This window comes from Leptinotarsa decemlineata, unplaced genomic scaffold, assembly GCF_025532065.1.
Source record: "Leptinotarsa decemlineata unplaced genomic scaffold, Ldec_3_MD MMD2_P_RNA_scaffold_2, whole genome shotgun sequence".
NCBI lineage: Eukaryota > Metazoa > Arthropoda > Insecta > Coleoptera > Chrysomelidae > Leptinotarsa > Leptinotarsa decemlineata.
The window spans coordinates 25,108,574-25,127,417 of record NW_027412529.1 but is presented as its reverse complement, the minus strand read 5'-3'; the positions used below and the strand labels follow the sequence as shown (position 1 = coordinate 25,127,417).

At 35.0% G+C, this 18,844-nt stretch overlaps 1 long non-coding RNA gene across 1 annotated transcript; it reads right to left on the bottom strand.

The window, feature by feature from the left end:
• Positions 1–617: 617 nt before the first annotated feature.
• Positions 618–1,720, bottom strand: LOC141487322 (uncharacterized). Its single transcript, XR_012468328.1, has 2 exons — positions 1,050–1,720; positions 618–852 (listed from the first exon to the last, which is right to left on the bottom strand). It is a non-coding gene; the product is annotated as an uncharacterized lncRNA (long non-coding RNA).
• Positions 1,721–18,844: the final 17,124 nt, after the last annotated feature.

Sequence of the window (18,844 nt, the reverse complement as noted above, 5' to 3'; positions counted from 1 at the left end):
TTCTGAAGCCTTTGAAAAACTTTCTCTAAATTTAAAAGATGTTCTTTTGAATTTGAGCCAGTGACAACAATGTCATCAATAAAGTTTACCACTTGGTCCAAGCCTTGCAGTAACTGTTCAATTTTTTTTTGAAAGATGCTAGTTGCTGGGGTAATTCCGTATGACATCCGATTTACTTTATATAAACCTCGGTGTGTGTTCCATGTTGATATTTTTGAGGTATCTTCATCAAGTTCAATCTGATTATATGCACTTCTGAGATCAATTTTTGAAAAATGTTGGCCTTTGCTCAATTTAGAAAAAATTTCATCGATTCTTGGAAGAGGATACTTGAAGTTTCTTAAATATTTATTTACTGTGACTTTGTAATCGCCACAAACTCGCAAAGTTTTATCAGATTTCATTACAATTACTTTTGGTGTAGCCCATTCACTAGTTTCAATAGGACTGATAACCCCCTCTGTTTCAAGTTTGACTAATTCAGAGGTAAGTGCTTCTTTATATGCAAATGGAACATTTCTGTACTTACAAAATACAGGTTTTGCATCCTCTTTCACTCCTAAACTTACTTTAGAGTATTTATATTTACCTAACCTATCAGAAAACAAATCAGGAAATGATATTACTACTTTGTTTACTTCATTATTAATTGATAAAGCATTTACCAAATTGATCCTTACATTAAATGTTTCCATCCAGTCTCTGCCCAATATGTCAGTACCACCGTTGCGAACAACATATAACTTTATGCGTTTTGTTTCATTTTTAAAATGAACATTTGGCAAGAAAAATCCATCAGGTTCAAAAATTCCTCCATTATAACTTCTGAGCAACGTGCTATCTTCATTTAATCTATAATTAGAAAAATATTTTTCATATGTATTGCTGTTTATAGCTGAAATAGCAGAACCACTGTCACACAAGAACCTAAGTTTTACATTTTCAACCAAAATGGTTACGTTAAAATCATTCTTATTAGTTTATCCTCTGCTAGAGTAAAATAAGTTAAAAATATTTTCATCATTCAAGCTTTCTTCATCTGATCTCACCTGTGGTTCCAAATTTTCTATAAAGTTTACATGTTTTTTTTATAACAAACTTTAACTATGTGGCCAATTTTACTGCATATGTTACATTTAGCATTTTTATAATAACAACTTCCATCATGTTTGCTTCCGCAATGGTAACAATTTTTGTTAATACCTTGACAATTTGTGATGTGTTGATTCTGTTGTTTACCTCCACCATTTTGATAGGGATAGGAAAGACGATTACCAACGTCAGAGCGCTGATGCGGTTGATGACATCGATTGACAGTTGATCCATTTCGATTTCTGCGATTTGGCGGCGTCTGACCATTCCGCTGGAGCTTGGCACTTGAAAAAATGAAGTCGATGTCACTAAATCGATCTGTGACTTGGTTTTCGGTTTTTTGACCTAGCGCAAACAATTCGTCAATTGTCTTGGAGTCATCTTCTTCGCACAAACGATCCAGGATTTTCCCAGGAGCCAATTCTGTGACGAACTTGTCTTTCAGAGCCCTCGTCAGATCATCCTGGAAACCACACAATGTGGCAGCACTGCGTATCTTGGCGTACCATTCCGCTACACTCAGCACACCTTGCGTCAATTCATAAAATTTCCTTCTCTCTCTCCAGATACTTTTCGATGATGAGAATTGCTTCTTCAATAGGGTGTTCAGCTGTTCAAAAGACTTGCTCTGCGGGTATCCGGGAAAGAAAGGTCCTTTAGCAATTTGAACGTTGTCTGGCTTACGGAACTCAACAGTATTGCAACTTTTACTTTTTCTTCAGTTACTTGGTTTGCCACATAATGCTGTCCCAATCGTTCCACATATATCTCCCACTCATCATATTCAGGATTAAATTCGAAAAACTTCGTCACCGGTAACGCCATTTTGACCGACCTCGACACCATGCACTAACTTCCGAATTCAGTTTTATCCTTCCTTTTCGTTTATCCGTTTATATCCTCGTCGCCACTGTCATGTCTGAAGGTGGGCCGGGAGTTAAATAATACTTCCAACACTAGTTGATCAGGTTTTACTTCACTTTTCTTTACAACTCACATGGCATCCCGAATTCACCTCCCGGAAGGTCTCTCTCCGCATGCTCGCCTGTGTGGCGGCAAATACAAACAGTATACAACAGTTCTCAGTAAAATGGTTACGCACACAATGTAACAACTAAATCATTCCTTAGTTGGTTTCCATTAAATTTCAAATGTCACAATCCAGTATTGAAAAGATCAGTCACCAGATATATATTTTCCTGAAACACAAAAACGAATTAATAAAACCATTTAGATCAATATTCAAGAACAAAATGACATAACAATTTTATTCAAAATTATCCAAATCAATATTTTGAAAGAGTTTAAAGTTGTGAAAGGAAAAACACTCAGTATATGAAAAAACCATAGAAACAGAGAGTACCTCTGAAGACCCTAAGTCCTCGGAAGTTGAACCACCTAAAGTGGATATTGACCCCAAGGCCACTATGGGTCCCGAAAAGGAAGTCGAAGCATCTGAACAGATGACATTCGATGACCTGACGGAGGAGGCACCCAAAAACAGCGAGGCCACCTCCCCCTTAGCAGGGGAGCAGATGGACCTCTAAAGGTAACTTTGTATCCAACAACTGTCTCATGGGCAAGGACGTTGGAAAAAAAGTAAAAATAATACAATGCAACCTTCAACACAAAAAGGCGGCAACGGCAACACTATGTCGCCACCTTGATGTATTGGAGGATGCAATAGCTTTGATCCAGGAGCCCTGGATAATAAAGACCAAAATTACTGGTCTCAGTAGTTTAACTGGTCAAATTTTCAGCTTACCAAGCAACCAGCAACCTAGGACGGCTGTCTACGTTCCTAGGAAATACAGAGCGTTTCCGATGGCACAATTCAGCACCTCAGATCTCACTGCGGTCAAAGTTGAATGTCCAGTTGGGAAAGGCAAATATATGGCGTTGATAATCGCATCGGTGTACCTCCCTTCAGATGCAGCCACCCTACCACCGACCAGAGAAATGGAGGTACTAGTGGACCACTGCCTCAACCAGAGAGTGGAGCTCATATTGGGTTGCGACTCAAACTCTCACCACGTGAGCTGGGGCAGCAAGGATATCAACGCCCGAGGTAAGTCACTATATGAATATATAATACAGAAAGATCTAACTATCTTGAACAGAGGCACGGAGCCAACATTTATTAATGCCCGTAGCCAAACGTTAATAGATATCACGCTCACGACAGCCGAAATATCAAACAAAATCCAAGACTGGCAAGTCTCGGACCATATCTCTATGTCAGACCACCGCTGGCTGACCTATACGGTAAGCCAGGATCTCAGGACTACTGTAAAATCCCGTGACCCGAAGAGGACGGATGTAGATCTCTACAATCGACTCTTAAGAGGAGCTCTGCGGGAAACAGAGGTCCTGACTCCTGCAACAATGAGGAACTGGAAAGGTACACAGTATCTATCCACAACAAAATAGACACTGCCTATAAGGAATCCTGTCCAATGAGGATGGTTCAAACGCATGGCACAACCAACACATGGTGGTGCCCTGAATTGGAACACCTCAGGAAGATAGCGAGAACGACCTTTAACAAGGCAAAACGTACAAGACTCGAAGAGGACTGGGTTATATATCAAGCCAACCTCAGAGAGTTCAAAAAAGTCTGCAGACGAAAACAAAGAGAAGCCTGGAGAGCCTATTGTGAGGCAGTCGAAGACTTTCCACTAGCTTCTAGGCTACAGAAGGCACTCTCAAATGACCACCATAAGACTATCGGCATCCTGACGAGGGAAAATGGCGACAAAGCCGCCAACCTCCGGGAGAGTGCTGAGATTCTTATGGAAACTCACTTCCCAGGTTCTGTCTTTCCTGGAACGGCGAACTGGACGGATGTACCAATAACACCCTCACAATATGACTGGCAATATGCTAGTACAGTAATTGATGAGGACAAAATAAGATGGGCTATATCGAGCTTTTCCCCCTTCAAGTCACCAGGGCCTGACGGTATAAGACCAGCCCTACTTCAGTGGGGACTGGACACTCTTATGCCACACCTGGTTGGAATATTCAGAGCCTCTCTAGCTCTGAGGTATATTCCCAGTAAGTGGAGAGAAGTAAGAGTAGTATTTATACCCAAACCAGGTAGGATGGACTACACCCTACCAAAAGCATTCCGACCAATTAGTCTCACATCGTTTTTCTTAAAAACCATGGAGAGACTATGTGAGCGGTATATAAGAGATGAAGTACTTGTTAACAACCCACTTCATCCAAATCAGCATGCATATACCCCGGGAAGGTCTACTGATTCGGCCCTTCACCATGTGGTTGGCAGAATCGAGAGATCATTGGATAACAAAGAATCCACCCTAGGTATATTCATAGATATTGAGGGAGCGTTTGATAAAACAACCTTTCCAACAATTACCCAGCAACTACACTCCAGGAATGTACCCCTGGTAGTAGGAGAATGGATACTCCAGATGCTCTCTAGCAGAGCAATAAGTATTAATGTAGAAGACATCACAGTAAAAGGACTGGTCATGAGGGGATGTCCACAGGGAGGGGTCTTATCACCCCTTCTCTGGAACATAGTTCTGGATACCCTAATTAATCACCTTAACAAAAATGGATTCTACACAATTGCATACGCAGATGACATAGTTATCTTGCAGACCGGCAAATTTGTAAACACACTGTGCGATAGAGCGCAGGATGGGCTCAAATTGATAGAAACATGGTGTAAGGAACACTCACTGTCGATCAATCCCAAGAAGACTGAGATGGTCCTTTTCACCAGGAAAAGAAGTTTAACGAGCTTAAAACCTCCTGAAATCTTCAAAAGCCAACTAAACTTCTCTGAAGAGGTGAAATACCTTGGTATTATCCTCGACAAGAAGCTAACATGGAACTCTCATCTACAGAGTAGAGCAAAAAGAGCATACGTGGCTTATGAGCAATGTCGGAGGACAGTGGGACGCGCATGGGGTCTTTCACCCCGTGTAGTCGCCTGGATCTACACTGCAATAATAAGACCCATGTTAACGTATGGAGCCATTGCATGGGGACCTAAAGTTCTACAAGCAACGGCCATCCAAAAATTATACCAAATACAGCGACTGGCTTGTTTAAACATCACAGGAGCCATGAGAACAACACCAACCGCGGCAATGGAATTAATCACGGGTCTGACCCCTCTGGACCTGTACGTTAAGGAGGTTGCGTTAATGGCCATGGTACGATTGCACACGGCTGGTGTAAACCTAGAAGTAGGAATGGGTCGATTGAGGTTGGGCCTGTGGCAGAAAGCGCTTACTGCGCAACCTCTGCTGCAGGCAACAAGTGATGCAATTGAACCCAGGTTTGTGTTTAATAAACCCTACAAAATACAAATCAAGCAGAACACAGAGTCAGATGTTACAAATGCAATACGGATTTATACAGATGGCTCAAAAACCAAAGAAGGCTCAGGATGTGGAGTGTACTCCAGATCACTAAGCCTAAGGATTAAGTGGGGAATGGGAAGAAATACCAGCGTGGTCCAAACAGAACTGGCTGGTATCTCAATCGCCACAAAAGAAATAACCAAGAAAAGAATTTCTGGCAAAAACATTACAATCTGCACTGATAGCAGACAAGCACTATTAGCCTTGAACAGACACCGTGTTACTTCAGGGCTAGCACTTGAGTGCCACGAAGATTTAGCCAAAGCCTCGATAGATAATAACATTATCCTGAGGTGGGTTAAAGGGCACAACAGGAGTAAAGGTAATCGCATTGCCGACTCTTTAGCCAAGGAAGCGGCTGGACTAAGAATTTTAGGACCAAGTGGCACCCACGGCCTGATGACTTCGACAATTGCGGAACTAGTCAAAAGTTACACCCATGCTCAATCTCTAAAGAGATGGGATGAAATCAAAGGATGTAATCTTGCCAGGATCACCTTGGGCGACCCTGGGAAGCTGGCGCCGAAGAAATATCTGGCGATGACCAGGAAAAATCTACGCCTTACAGTAGGATTTCTGACTGGCCACTGTCAGCTAAGGAAACACCTACATAATATGGGGCTAGTGGACACACCTCTATGCAGGATGTGTGAACAGGAAGATGAGACTGTCAGGCATGTCCTGTGCGAGTGCCCGGAGTTATCGTCAATAAGAGAGTGTGTGTTCGGCGAGTCTTGGCCTACACCTGCCGATATAAAGGAGATGTCTCCCAGCGACCTGTCCACCTTCCTGGAAAGGACAGGATGGACGACGACCTAGGAGGACAACTCCTCGGGAGGATGTACAATGGGTCACATGTGGCCTAAGTGCGTGGGCTTACACTCACCCTCCCTACTCTACAGAGAGATGAAAAAACCATGTAGCAAAAATATTGTCTAGCCTACTAGGTGAGAGAATTGGAGAGGAGCTCATGAATTTTGCCAAATGCAAATTTCAAAAATTAATTTTGTAAAATACATAACATGAATTGTTATAAGACAACCAATATTGTAAATATTAGATATAGGAGTTTGTTTATGAGTACAAATGGTTAATAAACTAAGTGTAGTTTGAGTGAGGTGCCAGAATTTACAAATTAGAAGGTTTTGACAGCATCTAGAATTTTCCAAAATTGGTTGCCAAGGAGATTTGGAGTTTGTTGAAAGGAGAAGCTAAAAGGAGTCCATGATCAACGCTGGAACGAGAAGCACGTACATATTTTGAAAGTTTTGAAAATTGAGTTAAAATTGAGAATTGATTAATCAAACCTATTAAAATACATATATACTCAATTATAAATAAATATATACGGGAGAGCAGATAATTGAACTTACCCATAGTACCAATTGGAAAAATTGGAGTTAAAAGAAAAAACATCCAGATCAATTCACCGCACCAACAAGGAAAAGTTCAAGGTATTTAGAAATCATAAAACTCAAACCGCCATTCACTGAACCTGTTTGCTGATAGAAGGAATCCAGGAGAGACATTTCAATTTCTCAGTGTTTGAAAACTCACTGAACATTCATTCACCATACTTGATACTGATGATTAATTTATAAACATACACTGAACAGCCATTTTAGTAATCTGTCATGAGGCAGAGAACGTTGTAGCAGTTTATTTTCAACAAGGTTATACCACGGAACAGCAGTTATTATAGAGTGGTGATTTTTTGTGTAATTCCATTCAGGATTTGAATTTTAAGATATTTTTGCAGGTGTAGGTAGGATAAGGTTGTTTGTATTAGTGCCATAATTTTTGAAATCAATATTATATTTATTATCCTTTTTGAAAATTTATTTGACTTTTCCAAGAACTCTACCTGTAGAGAGTGAGGGCGCTGCATGTTTATATGAATCCGACTGAGCTGAGCTAATCGAAGTCATAAGTATCTATGAGATAAGGTATCTACCTGAAGTATATTCATCAAATTCAAACAAACAATAAAAATCAGAACTGAGAATTGAAAAAGATTTGGGAAATTTTGTTTCATTTGAGTTCCTGTTATTCGGTGAATGATTTCGTTAATCTACGTTTCTACATTATTTCTTCTAATCTTCATATAATTCATGAATCAGAAAACAGAAATGAACTTCCTTCAGTTTTGAGATAATCATTTCAAATAGTTACAAATAATGTCGAACCGTTCAACAAGAGTGAAATTGTGCATTTCTCACAAGATTGAAAAATCCATTTACCGAATAACACAAACTCAAATGAAACAAAATTTCCAAAATTTTATCAATTCTCAGTTACTCGTCGCGAATTCATCTCAACAATTGTAGAAACTCATAAATATAACACACATTTCTCACATAATTCACAGGAATTCTTCAATTCTTCCCATAATTCATGAATCAGAAAACAGAAATATCCATCGACTTCCTTCAGTGTTGAGATAATCATTTCAAATTATTACAAATGATGTAGAACCGTTTAACAACAGTGAAATTATGCATTTCTCACAAGATTAACAAATTCATTTACCGAATAACACAAACAAATTTTCCCAAATATTTTTCAAATCTCTGTTACTAGTCTCGAATTCATTTCAACAATTGTAGAAACTCATGAATATAACACACATTTTTCACATAATTCACAGGTATTTTTCAATTCTTCCCATAATTCATGAATCAGAAAACAACAATATCCATCAACTTCCTTCAGTTTTGAGATAATCATCTCAAATTGTTACAAATAATGTAGAAACGTTCAACAAAAGTGAAATTGTGCATTTCTCACAAGATTATCAAATTCGTTCACCGGATAACACAAACCCAAATAAAACAAAATTCCCTAAATGTTTTTCAATTCTCAGTTACTCGTCTCGAATTCATTTCATTAACTGTAGAAACTCATAAATATAACACGCATACTTCACATGTTTCACACGACTTCCTCAATTCTTCCAATAATTCACGCTTCGAACCAAAAATTAAGGAATTTCCACCAACTTCCTTCAGTTTTGAGATACTCATCACAAATTGTTACAAATGATGTAGAAACGTTCAACAAGAGTGAAATTGTACATTTCTCACAAAATTAACGAAATCATTCACCGAATAACACAAACTCAAAAAAAAAAACAAAATTTCCCAAATTTTTTTCAATTCTCTGTTACTCGTCTCGAATTTATCTCAACAATTGTAGAAACTAAATGTAACACACATTTCTCACATAATTTACAGGAATTCTTCAATTCTTCCCATAATTCAAGAATCAGAAAACTGAAATATCCATCAACTTCCTTCAGTTTTGAGATAATCATCTCAAATCGTTACAAATGATGTAGAAACGTTCAACAAGAGTGGAATTGTGCATTTCTCACAAGATTAACAAAATCATTCACCGAATAACACAAACTCAAATGAACAAAATTTCCCAAATTTTTTTCAATTCTCAGTTACTCGTCTTGAATTCATTTCATTAATTGTAGAAACTGAATATAACACGCATACCTCACATGTTTCACACAACTTCCCCAATTCTTCCTATAATTCACGCTTCGAACACAAAAATTAAGGAATTTCCACCAACTTCCTTCAGTTTTGAGATAATCATCTCAAATTTAAAGTCTGTTTGAAGTCTGTTTTTCCGTTAATCAGCTGTGGCCCCCATACGAACGACAACTCTCAGAAGTTGAGATACTTGTGCGAGCTAAGGACTAACGAGGTCTTACCTTTCAACGTGTGATTCCTAACACGGTTGTAGAATCATTCCAGCTTCAACCAGATAAATTCTCTCGAGAAAAATATCTGGTCGAGGCGGGAATCGAACCCACGGTCTTCCGATCGTGAGTCGGGCGCACTACCACCGCGGCCAATTCCACAACAAATTGTTACAAATAATGTAGAAACGTTGAACAAGAGTGAAATTGTGCATTTCTCACAAGATTAGCAAAATTTTTCACCGTATAACACAAACGCAATAAAACAAATTTTCAAAAAAATTTTACAACTCTCTGTTACTTGTCTCGAATTCATTTCAACAATTGTGGAAACTCATAAGTATAACACACATTTCTCACATAATTCACAAGAATTCTTCAATTCTTCTCATAATTCATGAATCAGAAAACAGAAATATCCATCAACTCCCTTCAGTATTGAGATAATCATCTCAAATTGTTACAAATAATGTAGAAACGTTAAACAAGAGTGAAATTGTGCATTTCTCACAAGATTAACAATATCATTCACAGAATAACACAAACTCAATAAAAGAAAATTTCCAAAATTTTTTTCAATTCTCTGTTACTCGTCTCGAATTCATTTCAACAATTGTAAAAACTCATAAATATAACACACATTTCTCACAGGAATTCTTCAATTCTTCCCATAATTCATGAATCAGAGAACAAAATATCCATCAACTTCCTTCAGTTTCAAGATAATCATCTCAAATTGTTACAAATAATGTAGAAACGTTAAACAAGGGTGAAATTGTGCATTTCTCACAAGATTAGCAGAATCTTTCACCGTATAACACAAACTCAATAAAACAAAATTTCAAAAAAATTTTACAATTCTCTGTTACTCGTCTCGAATTCATTTCAACAATTGTAGAAACTCATAAGTATAACACACATTTCTCACATAATACACAAGAATTCTTCAATTCTTCCATAATTCATGAATCAGAAAACAGAAATATCCATCAACTTCCTTCAGTTTTGAGATAATCATCTCAAATTGTTACAAATGATGTAGAAACGTTCAACATGAGTGGAATTGTGCATTTCTCACAAGATTAGCAAAATCTTTCACCGTATAACACAAACTCAAATGAACAAAATTTCTCGTCTCGAATTCATTTCATTAATTGTAGAAACTGAATATAACACGCATACCTCACATGTTTCACACAACTTCCCCAATTCTTCCTATAATTCACGCTTCGAACACAAAAATTAAGGAATTTCCACCAACTTCCTTCAGTTTTGAGATACTCATCACAAATTGTTACAAATGCTGTAGAAACGTTCAACAAGAGTGAAATTGTATGTTCCTCACAAGATTAACAAAATCATTCGCCGAATAACACAAACTCAATAAAACAAAATTTCCAAATATTTTTCAATTCTCTGTCACTCGTCTCGAATTCTTTTCAACAATTGTAGAAACTCATGAATATAACACACATTTTTCACATAATTCACAAGAATCCTCCAATTCTTTCCATAATTCATGAATCAGAAAACAGAAATATCAATCAACTTCCTTCAGTTTCGAGATAATCATCTCAATCATTTCGAATTGTTACAAATAATAGAACCGTTTAACAAGAGTGAAATTATGCTTTACACAAACTCAATAAAATTAAATTTCCAAAATTTTTTTTCAATTCACCGTTACTCGTCTCGAATTCATTTCATTTATTGTAGAAACTCATAAATATAACACACATTTCTCACATAATTCACAGGAATTCTTCAATTCTTCCCATAATTCATGAATCAGAAAACAGAAATATCCATCGACTTCCTTCAGTGTTGAGATAATCATTTCAAATTATTACAAATGATGTAGAACCGTTTAACAACAGTGAAATTATGCATTTCTCACAAGATTAACAAATTCATTTACCGAATAACACAAACAAATTTTCCCAAATATTTTTCAAATCTCTGTTACTAGTCTCGAATTCATTTCAACAATTGTAGAAACTCATGAATATAACACACATTTTTCACATAATTCACAGGTATTTTTCAATTCTTCCCATAATTCATGAATCAGAAAACAACAATATCCATCAACTTCCTTCAGTTTTGAGATAATCATCTCAAATTGTTACAAATAATGTAGAAACGTTCAACAAAAGTGAAATTGTGCATTTCTCACAAGATTATCAAATTCGTTCACCGGATAACACAAACCCAAATAAAACAAAATTCCCTAAATGTTTTTCAATTCTCAGTTACTCGTCTCGAATTCATTTCATTAACTGTAGAAACTCATAAATATAACACGCATACTTCACATGTTTCACACGACTTCCTCAATTCTTCCAATAATTCACGCTTCGAACCAAAAATTAAGGAATTTCCACCAACTTCCTTCAGTTTTGAGATACTCATCACAAATTGTTACAAATGATGTAGAAACGTTCAACAAGAGTGAAATTGTACATTTCTCACAAAATTAACGAAATCATTCACCGAATAACACAAACTCAAAAAAAAACAAAATTTCCCAAATTTTTTTCAATTCTCTGTTACTCGTCTCGAATTTATCTCAACAATTGTAGAAACTAAATGTAACACACATTTCTCACATAATTTACAGGAATTCTTCAATTCTTCCCATAATTCAAGAATCAGAAAACTGAAATATCCATCAACTTCCTTCAGTTTTGAGATAATCATCTCAAATCGTTACAAATGATGTAGAAACGTTCAACAAGAGTGGAATTGTGCATTTCTCACAAGATTAACAAAATCATTCACCGAATAACACAAACTCAAATGAACAAAATTTCCCAAATTTTTTTCAATTCTCAGTTACTCGTCTTGAATTCATTTCATTAATTGTAGAAACTGAATATAACACGCATACCTCACATGTTTCACACAACTTCCCCAATTCTTCCTATAATTCACGCTTCGAACACAAAAATTAAGGAATTTCCACCAACTTCCTTCAGTTTTGAGATAATCATCTCAAATTTAAAGTCTGTTTGAAGTCTGTTTTTCCGTTAATCAGCTGTGGCCCCCATACGAACGACAACTCTCAGAAGTTGAGATACTTGTGCGAGCTAAGGACTAACGAGGTCTTACCTTTCAACGTGTGATTCCTAACACGGTTGTAGAATCATTCCAGCTTCAACCAGATAAATTCTCTCGAGAAAAATATCTGGTCGAGGCGGGAATCGAACCCACGGTCTTCCGATCGTGAGTCGGGCGCACTACCACCGCGGCCAATTCCACAACAAATTGTTACAAATAATGTAGAAACGTTGAACAAGAGTGAAATTGTGCATTTCTCACAAGATTAGCAAAATTTTTCACCGTATAACACAAACGCAATAAAACAAATTTTCAAAAAAATTTTACAACTCTCTGTTACTTGTCTCGAATTCATTTCAACAATTGTGGAAACTCATAAGTATAACACACATTTCTCACATAATTCACAAGAATTCTTCAATTCTTCTCATAATTCATGAATCAGAAAACAGAAATATCCATCAACTCCCTTCAGTATTGAGATAATCATCTCAAATTGTTACAAATAATGTAGAAACGTTAAACAAGAGTGAAATTGTGCATTTCTCACAAGATTAACAATATCATTCACAGAATAACACAAACTCAATAAAAGAAAATTTCCAAAATTTTTTTCAATTCTCTGTTACTCGTCTCGAATTCATTTCAACAATTGTAAAAACTCATAAATATAACACACATTTCTCACAGGAATTCTTCAATTCTTCCCATAATTCATGAATCAGAGAACAAAATATCCATCAACTTCCTTCAGTTTCAAGATAATCATCTCAAATTGTTACAAATAATGTAGAAACGTTAAACAAGGGTGAAATTGTGCATTTCTCACAAGATTAGCAGAATCTTTCACCGTATAACACAAACTCAATAAAACAAAATTTCAAAAAAATTTTACAATTCTCTGTTACTCGTCTCGAATTCATTTCAACAATTGTAGAAACTCATAAGTATAACACACATTTCTCACATAATACACAAGAATTCTTCAATTCTTCCATAATTCATGAATCAGAAAACAGAAATATCCATCAACTTCCTTCAGTTTTGAGATAATCATCTCAAATTGTTACAAATGATGTAGAAACGTTCAACATGAGTGGAATTGTGCATTTCTCACAAGATTAGCAAAATCTTTCACCGTATAACACAAACTCAAATGAACAAAATTTCTCGTCTCGAATTCATTTCATTAATTGTAGAAACTGAATATAACACGCATACCTCACATGTTTCACACAACTTCCCCAATTCTTCCTATAATTCACGCTTCGAACACAAAAATTAAGGAATTTCCACCAACTTCCTTCAGTTTTGAGATACTCATCACAAATTGTTACAAATGCTGTAGAAACGTTCAACAAGAGTGAAATTGTATGTTCCTCACAAGATTAACAAAATCATTCGCCGAATAACACAAACTCAATAAAACAAAATTTCCAAATATTTTTCAATTCTCTGTCACTCGTCTCGAATTCTTTTCAACAATTGTAGAAACTCATGAATATAACACACATTTTTCACATAATTCACAAGAATCCTCCAATTCTTTCCATAATTCATGAATCAGAAAACAGAAATATCAATCAACTTCCTTCAGTTTCGAGATAATCATCTCAATCATTTCGAATTGTTACAAATAATAGAACCGTTTAACAAGAGTGAAATTATGCTTTACACAAACTCAATAAAATTAAATTTCCAAAATTTTTTTTCAATTCACCGTTACTCGTCTCGAATTCATTTCATTTATTGTAGAAACTCATAAATATAACACACATTTCTCACATAATTCACAGGAATTCTTCAATTCTTCCCATAATTCATGAATCAGAAAACAGAAATATCCATCGACTTCCTTCAGTGTTGAGATAATCATTTCAAATTATTACAAATGATGTAGAACCGTTTAACAACAGTGAAATTATGCATTTCTCACAAGATTAACAAATTCATTTACCGAATAACACAAACAAATTTTCCCAAATATTTTTCAAATCTCTGTTACTAGTCTCGAATTCATTTCAACAATTGTAGAAACTCATGAATATAACACACATTTTTCACATAATTCACAGGTATTTTTCAATTCTTCCCATAATTCATGAATCAGAAAACAACAATATCCATCAACTTCCTTCAGTTTTGAGATAATCATCTCAAATTGTTACAAATAATGTAGAAACGTTCAACAAAAGTGAAATTGTGCATTTCTCACAAGATTATCAAATTCGTTCACCGGATAACACAAACCCAAATAAAACAAAATTCCCTAAATGTTTTTCAATTCTCAGTTACTCGTCTCGAATTCATTTCATTAACTGTAGAAACTCATAAATATAACACGCATACTTCACATGTTTCACACGACTTCCTCAATTCTTCCAATAATTCACGCTTCGAACCAAAAATTAAGGAATTTCCACCAACTTCCTTCAGTTTTGAGATACTCATCACAAATTGTTACAAATGATGTAGAAACGTTCAACAAGAGTGAAATTGTACATTTCTCACAAAATTAACGAAATCATTCACCGAATAACACAAACTCAAAAAAAAACAAAATTTCCCAAATTTTTTTCAATTCTCTGTTACTCGTCTCGAATTTATCTCAACAATTGTAGAAACTAAATGTAACACACATTTCTCACATAATTTACAGGAATTCTTCAATTCTTCCCATAATTCAAGAATCAGAAAACTGAAATATCCATCAACTTCCTTCAGTTTTGAGATAATCATCTCAAATCGTTACAAATGATGTAGAAACGTTCAACAAGAGTGGAATTGTGCATTTCTCACAAGATTAACAAAATCATTCACCGAATAACACAAACTCAAATGAACAAAATTTCCCAAATTTTTTTCAATTCTCAGTTACTCGTCTTGAATTCATTTCATTAATTGTAGAAACTGAATATAACACGCATACCTCACATGTTTCACACAACTTCCCCAATTCTTCCTATAATTCACGCTTCGAACACAAAAATTAAGGAATTTCCACCAACTTCCTTCAGTTTTGAGATAATCATCTCAAATTTAAAGTCTGTTTGAAGTCTGTTTTTCCGTTAATCAGCTGTGGCCCCCATACGAACGACAACTCTCAGAAGTTGAGATACTTGTGCGAGCTAAGGACTAACGAGGTCTTACCTTTCAACGTGTGATTCCTAACACGGTTGTAGAATCATTCCAGCTTCAACCAGATAAATTCTCTCGAGAAAAATATCTGGTCGAGGCGGGAATCGAACCCACGGTCTTCCGATCGTGAGTCGGGCGCACTACCACCGCGGCCAATTCCACAACAAATTGTTACAAATAATGTAGAAACGTTGAACAAGAGTGAAATTGTGCATTTCTCACAAGATTAGCAAAATTTTTCACCGTATAACACAAACGCAATAAAACAAATTTTCAAAAAAATTTTACAACTCTCTGTTACTTGTCTCGAATTCATTTCAACAATTGTGGAAACTCATAAGAATAACACACATTTCTCACATAATTCACAAGAATTCTTCAATTCTTCTCATAATTCATGAATCAGAAAACAGAAATATCCATCAACTCCCTTCAGTATTGAGATAATCATCTCAAATTGTTACAAATAATGTAGAAACGTTAAACAAGAGTGAAATTGTGCATTTCTCACAAGATTAACAATATCATTCACAGAATAACACAAACTCAATAAAAGAAAATTTCCAAAATTTTTTTCAATTCTCTGTTACTCGTCTCGAATTCATTTCAACAATTGTAAAAACTCATAAATATAACACACATTTCTCACAGGAATTCTTCAATTCTTCCCATAATTCATGAATCAGAGAACAAAATATCCATCAACTTCCTTCAGTTTCAAGATAATCATCTCAAATTGTTACAAATAATGTAGAAACGTTAAACAAGGGTGAAATTGTGCATTTCTCACAAGATTAGCAGAATCTTTCACCGTATAACACAAACTCAATAAAACAAAATTTCAAAAAAATTTTACAATTCTCTGTTACTCGTCTCGAATTCATTTCAACAATTGTAGAAACTCATAAGTATAACACACATTTCTCACATAATACACAAGAATTCTTCAATTCTTCCATAATTCATGAATCAGAAAACAGAAATATCCATCAACTTCCTTCAGTTTTGAGATAATCATCTCAAATTGTTACAAATGATGTAGAAACGTTCAACATGAGTGGAATTGTGCATTTCTCACAAGATTAGCAAAATCTTTCACCGTATAACACAAACTCAAATGAACAAAATTTCTCGTCTCGAATTCATTTCATTAATTGTAGAAACTGAATATAACACGCATACCTCACATGTTTCACACAACTTCCCCAATTCTTCCTATAATTCACGCTTCGAACACAAAAATTAAGGAATTTCCACCAACTTCCTTCAGTTTTGAGATACTCATCACAAATTGTTACAAATGCTGTAGAAACGTTCAACAAGAGTGAAATTGTATGTTCCTCACAAGATTAACAAAATCATTCGCCGAATAACACAAACTCAATAAAACAAAATTTCCAAATATTTTTCAATTCTCTGTCACTCGTCTCGAATTCTTTTCAACAATTGTAGAAACTCATAAATATAACACACATTCCCCACATAATTCTCAGGAATTCTTCAATTCTTCCCATAATTCATGAATCAGAAAACAGAAATATCCATCAACTTCCTTCAGTTTTGAGATATTCATCTCGAATTTTCACAAATAATGTAGAAACGTTAAATAAGAGTGGAATTGTGCATTTCTCACAAGAATAACAACATCATTCACCGAATAACACAAACTCAATAAAACAAAATTTCTCAAATTTTTTTCAATTCTCTGTTACTCATCTCGAATTCATTTCAACAATTGTAGAAACTCATGAATATAACACACATTTTTCACATAATTCACAAGAATCCTCCAATTCTTTCCATAATTCATGAATCAGAAAACAGAAATATCAATCAACTTCCTTCAGTTTCGAGATAATCATCTCAATCATTTCGAATTGTTACAAATAATAGAACCGTTTAACAAGAGTGAAATTATGCTTTACACAAACTCAATAAAATTAAATTTCCAAAATTTTTTTTCAATTCACCGTTACTCGTCTCGAATTCATTTCATTTATTGTAGAAACTCATAAATATAACACACATTTCTCACATAATTCACAGAAATTCTTCAATTCTTCCCATAATTCATGAATCAGAAAACAGAAATATCCATCAACTTCCTTCAGTTTTGAGATAATCATCTCAAATTGTTACAAATAATGTAGAAACGTTAAACAAGAGTGAAATTGTGCATTGCTCACAAGATTAACAATATCTTTTTTTTTTTTTTTCTGATTGATTCGGCCGTTACTTGATGAAGATCCATAGTAATTTCACAACTACACTTAAACGATTTGATCTCCACTAACTTTATTGAAAATAATCATAACATGTTTCGCTAAAACATTAGCTTTTTCAAATGATTAATACATCCAAGCATCCTTACATTCATATTTATATACTACAGGTAACCACAATCGAGACTACCTGTAAGAAATTACCTGAATCTCTACATCACATACCTACTCGATTATGCTTACCTAAAGCAAATTGCCTACCATCTACATCAATAATAATTCTTTATGGGTTTTTAAGAAAACAAGTTCAATAATGGTGATCTATTCAAATCTAATTGGTCATTCATTAGAATATTTGAATTTTTAAGTTTATTAATTTCCATTGCTTCTAAATGATTCAGTTTGAAACCTTTATTTTCAATGTGCAAAATTTCGAATTCTTCATTAAAGATGTGATTTTCTTCTAGAAGATGATTTGAATACGTTGAATTTGTTTTCTTGTTTACATAGCTCTTATGATGTTCCTGGATTCGATTCCTAAATGTCCTGCCAGTTTGACCAATATATACCTTAGGGCACGTTCCACACTTTAATTTATATACCCCTGATTTCTCGAATTTAGATGTCTTATCTTTATTATTTTTAACTAGCTTTCCCAACGTATTACTTGTTCTATATGCAATTTTAATATCTCTATTTCTCAAAAATGAAGCCACTTTTTCCGTTGGTTGTCCAAAATAGGTTAAAGCTCTATAATTTTGATTATCTACCTTATCAATGGGAAAAACGTCTCGCATCGCTTTTGTGTAGACTTTCTTGGCAAGTATTTTGTTTATTAATTCGGCTTTAAACCCATTGTTTACCGCAATTTGCTTGATGATATTGAGTTCTTTATCAAAATTATCTATTGAAAGAGGAACATTGACTAATCTATGAATCATGCTATTATAAGCTGATACTTTGTGTTGATACGGATGGGTAGAATCGTAATGTATCGTAATATCCGTATAGGACGGTTTGTGATAAATTGAAAAATCATGTTTGTTGTTCCTCCTACTAATTGTTAGGTCCAAAAAATTGATTGAGTTGTCTGTTTCTATTTCAATAGTGAATTTAATGTTCTCATGAATTTTGTTAATATCCCGATGAAAAGTATCTAATTGCCTCTTAGTACCTGTAAAACATACCAAAACGTCATCCACATATCTATGCCAATA